Source organism: Podarcis gaigeae (genome assembly GCF_964106915.1).
Source record: "Podarcis gaigeae genome assembly, chromosome: 6".
Lineage (NCBI taxonomy): Eukaryota > Metazoa > Chordata > Lepidosauria > Squamata > Lacertidae > Podarcis > Podarcis gaigeae.
The window spans coordinates 78076836-78081841 of NC_139682.1; the positions used below are offsets into that span (position 1 = coordinate 78076836).

The 5006-nt window shown below is 42.6% G+C and overlaps 1 long non-coding RNA gene across 1 annotated transcript; it reads right to left on the reverse strand.

Moving 5' to 3' along the window:
- Window positions 1-232: 232 nt before the first annotated feature.
- LOC310847464 lies at window positions 233-2368 on the reverse strand. The gene is made up of 3 exons (XR_014565822.1): window positions 2149-2368; window positions 1348-1598; window positions 233-326 (listed from the first exon to the last, which is right to left on the reverse strand). It is a non-coding gene; the product is annotated as an uncharacterized lncRNA (long non-coding RNA).
- Between the last annotated feature and the right edge of the window lie 2638 nt (window positions 2369-5006).

Genomic DNA, 5006 nt, shown 5'->3' on the forward strand with positions numbered 1-5006 from the left:
GGGATATATATATATATATATATATATAATAGTTTTATAACTTGTGTTTCTTTGCTTCTCAATTTGTATTGTGTTATTTTATGCTGTTATTTTTATTGATTATATTTAGAAATTATTTATGGCAATTGTTAAGAATGAATTTCTGCTTAATTATTATTTGCTAATTTTATTGTGTACTATTCGGCTCTACTGGGTTATTGAATATTACTTTATTTGACATAAGTTGTTTATTTTAAAGTTATCTTTTTATTTTGACATTCTCATATTGGATCAGATTGTTATAAGATGTGTGATCTTTGCTGTTTCTTCAGCTTGTAAACCAGCTTCTGTATAGTAATATAGAAAGATAGTATACAGATTAAAAGTGAAATGAAATAATCCCTAATCAGTTTTTTTTTTTTAAGGTCTTAGGTTGACTTTGGGCAAAATGCTTTTTCGTAGCCTAGCACACCCCAAAAGATTGTGGTGAAGAAAATATGAGCGATGGATGTGCTCTGACAATTCTGAGCCCTTGGAACGAGGCAGGGACAAACATTTGAAAGGAATAATATGAAAAAGAAAATTTAAAAATCCCCTTTAAACAGAATAACCTCTCCCTCTTCTCCCTCCCCACCACCCAGTGCTGCCCTAGATAAATATGCAACAGTAGAGACTTAAAACATTTCTGCATACTTAATCATTTATCGAAGTGGGATTTGATTGGCAAGCTCACTTGCCTCCCAACCAAAAGTCCCCCTATTTTGCAAAGACCTATAACTGCATGGGCAACAAGCGTGACTGCAACACCTGGTTTTCCTCTTATAATTATTCTACCCTTAATTGGAGAAAGAAAAGAGAAATCATGACACTCATTTGCATATCAACTCCGACTAAGGGGGGAAAAACATTCCGACAAAAACCTCGGACAAATAAACATATTGTAGCTCTTTCGAAGGCTTGACATGAATTCTCCTGTAAAGCAGACGGGGGATGAAAAGAGGTTGTCTAATAGTAGGGTTAAATCTGACACTTAAAATAAAAATTTAAAAAACACACATGAGTGCAAGTAATGAAATGGCTTCCTTCACCACCTCACCCCCTTTTCAGATCAGCCTGGGCACATCAAGGCAAGTCCCTGTCCTTTGTTGCATTTGCTCTTCCACCTCTCTCCCTACCTCTCATGATTCGGCTTTGAAAATTAATGGGGCTCAGTCTGAAGCCAATTTTGAAGCCCATGAATGACAGATCTAACAAAAGCATCCTTTTCCATGCCAAACTGGGACACACAGATCTGTTTAGGTTAACCACACACACACACACACACACACACACACATTTTTTATAGTCGCTGCAGACATTCTCACTTACATGCAGGGGAAGCCTCAACAAAGTGGAACAAGGATGAGCTCAGTGGCCCCAGATCACGTAAACACCCACTGAAATGTTCTCCAGTGCAAGCGCTGACAAATATGCAGATGGCCTTAACATTATCTTTCCAAGAGCAGGCCAGTAATTCTTTTGAGGAGTTCAAAACCAGAGCGTATGTGATGGTGGTTGTCCCCCATGGTGACTGTCTCCAATCTCTGGTTGTGGCATTTGCCCGTTCTTTTTTAAAATGTCTGTACAGGGGGATAGAAAGAGTTAATAGGTAGACCAATAGAAAAGCCAGAGGCGGAGCCTACCTGTTTATAAAAGGGCTTAGCCGGAGGTTTGGGTTGGTTGGTTGGGAAAGCAGTTGGCAGACAGTTGGAATTAGAGAGACAGTTAGTGCAGTTGGTTCTTGTGTGAGGGGAGGTAAGAAGAGTTAGAGACAGCATAAAAATAAGACTAAGAAGGTAAAGAGTAACAATGTTTTGAATGCAGTTAAAGTTTATTTGTGTCTGCAATAAACTACACTCTTCTTTGTTAACTTGAGAAACTGATTGAGACTAAGTGATTTACTGGGGAGGACCTGGTTGGTGGCAGTGGATTAGTGGTGTACGGGTCAATAGTCCATGAGGCAACCGGGAGCTCCGTACGAACGCCACAAAGTTATTCAGAGGAATACTGCCAGTGTACATGGAGAGGGGGTGTTGGGGGAGGGGTAGTACCTCTGGTGAAGGGGACACATCGTGCTCCTTCTGGGGTAGTTTGACCACCTTGGTTTCCCATCCTGCACTCAGCTCTCACCTGTGACTCCTAGAAGCTGTCAGCATGCGACAGCGGCCACACCCTGGGAATGGATTTGACTGGCTGGCGAAACCCTCAATGAGTTAGGGACTTCCTCAGCACGCAAAGACAGGCTCCGGTGGATTGAGCAGACAAGACCAAGAGTGGGTCCAATGGTCAAGAAGGTGGTTTCTGCACGTGCTGTAGAGCGAAGCGAGAGGCAGATGGGGCTCATCCACTTGGAAGGTAGCCCATTTGTCAGGGCCTGGGCAGAGGAGGAGGAACGGTGGAGACTGCCTCCTCATCCTGACCCTTCCAGGGAGAAGGAAGAGGAAGACAGTATAAATGGACAACAGTGGTTTGTGGGAGGTCACAGCTCAGAGGCAGATGAGGGGGAAAGTTGGGAAATAATGGGAGAGGAGGAGCAGGCAGAGCTGGAGCAGCAGCTAGCTGACATGTTATCACTAGAAAGCATTCCAGACCCATCATCTCCCAGAACATGGCGAGCCTTAGAAGTAGGAGAGCAAAGAGCTCAAAGACAGAGGGCACTTAACAGCAACCGTAGAGGAGATGATGACCGATTACGATGAGGAAGTGGGAGAGGCCAGGCGATGGAGATTCAGTCGGGACAATGCCATTATCCAAGAGGCTGGGCTCTATAGCCTCTCTCTGTAAGGTGTGAAACAAAGGACTAAGAAACTTTTCCATGGCTTTATAATTTCCTGGGCAACCAGCCGGGAGCCGCTGACAGCACCCTTCCCAGGAGAAGGGAAACTGATCCTAAACCTCTGCTGCTGGATGTTTATTATGGGGTGGTTGCTTCTCACGCATGCACTTTTCTGCAGCATCCACATGGTGTTAGCATTGTCAAAATGCCAGCTCATAGTTCCCCCTCACTTTAGTCCAGATTTCCCGGGGGGGGGGGGAGTTACAAAACCCATTTGTGATCGCTCAATGACCTGTTCATTCCCGACTCAGAAACACCCTGGGAAGGTAGCAGTGGTGTTGTGAGTGTCCTTTTTTTTGAGCCTTCCTTCTTGATGCTCAGAAAGCCTTGACCCCTTTTCAAGCAGCCAGCAGGAGGCCTGCACATCTGTAACAGAGACTGTCAAAGAAAGCCTTATGAGAATATGTAGGCTGCAGAGGAAATGTGTACTTTTTCATTAAAACAACAAGAAAACGAGACTCCGTAGGTAATGTCTTGCTGGTTTCTTTTCTTATATGCTTACATTTCTCTTTCTGCACGATGCCATAAAAACCCATTAAAGTAAAACACAAAAAGAGGAGCATAAACTGTCACCAGAGATCTTTCAGCCAGTCTGTAGTTGTCCATGCATGGCTCCTTCCAATTTGGAGCTTTGAATCCTTTTTTTTCTGTCTTCTGTGCAGGGTATTTTTAATGTAATTCCTCGCAAGTACCATGGGAAAGGATGGGGGGCCCCTTATCTTTTTAACACACCTATTTTAATCTCTTTGATGTGCAGTAATCCAATATGCATGTAACCTGAGGCTGCTTTCTAAAAAAAAAGAATGATCTGCCAATGATAAGGAAGACTTGTAATTTGACTGAATGGAATTTATAAAAGTCCAGGAGACGAATTGCTGGATGGACAGAAACTCCTTTCATCTCGATCAGACTGCTTACACATACGTTGAGTAATTCCATAACATTAATTCAGTCAACAGCGCTAATGTACATGCCTTTAATTTTACATAGTTGAAGATTGCAGGGCGGGTTGGGGAAGAAGGTGTTAGCAGAATCCCTTAAATAATGCAGACAGAATCTAGTGAGAAAAGAAACTGATAATACTTTACTGAGTAAACTGATTGAAACCTGCACATAATATGGGAAGTAACAAAGTGTGACATTTTGTTTTTCTTAGTCATTCAGGTCTAGTCCATAGCAAAGAGACATACAACTAACATGGTGGAAAACCTCCCTCAGATCTTGTAGGCAACATCGCCACCCCTCTTGGCTTGCTGATTCTAAACAAAGTTAACTCTCATTTTGTGAGTTCTTGGGATGGGGAAAAGTCAGTTGTCTCCTTGTGTTACCTCACAGCGCTGATTCTAACCAACAGAACTTGAAGGGCAGGTTGGTTTTGAGCAGACCATGTTGGTCTACTTTGAATCAAACCATTTCAGGCCCCTAACTTTAATCAACCTGAACCAAACATCTGTGAGGGATTTTTTAGTTGTGCCTGTGTTGCCTGTTGTGCCTGTTAGACTAGATGACCCTTGGGATACCTTCCAGGTCTACAGTTTTATGATTCTACGAAAGCAGAACCTCACATGCTACCAGGAATTAGGTGCCAAAGGGTGTGGGGAGCTTAATTCAAAGAGAGAAGGGGGGGGGGAGTTGCGGAGAAAGTACATCTGAAAGCCTCTAAAGAACTGAATGCTCTGGTTTGTAGTGCTGCAGAATTTTGAGAAATATTTGAATGAAGTTTTGATACACACACAGTTATAATAAAAAAAGAAGATGAGCAGAAGGCAGCTATATTCCTGAATAATGCAGAGACCAAAGCAGTTGATGTTTTTAATAGCATGCAGCCGAGTCTGGATGAGAGGGTCTGCCAGGATACTCTTATGCAGAAGTGTGCAGAGTTTTACATACCAAAGGAAAGGGAAACATTTGAGAGATACCAAGTTTCACAAGAGGACACAGATATGAGGCAAGTGACTTGAAAGATTTTAAACAGGCTTGAAACTGGTAAGCCAGAACTTCATCATAACAGACGAGCTTGTGATTGAAATTGGAGATCGAAGGAAGGAAGGGGTAAAAATGAAGAAAGGAAAGGGAGGAAAGGCAAGGAAAAGAAAGAGAAAGAGAAGAAGGAGGGTGGGAAGTAAATAAAGGAAAGGAATAATTAGGTTTC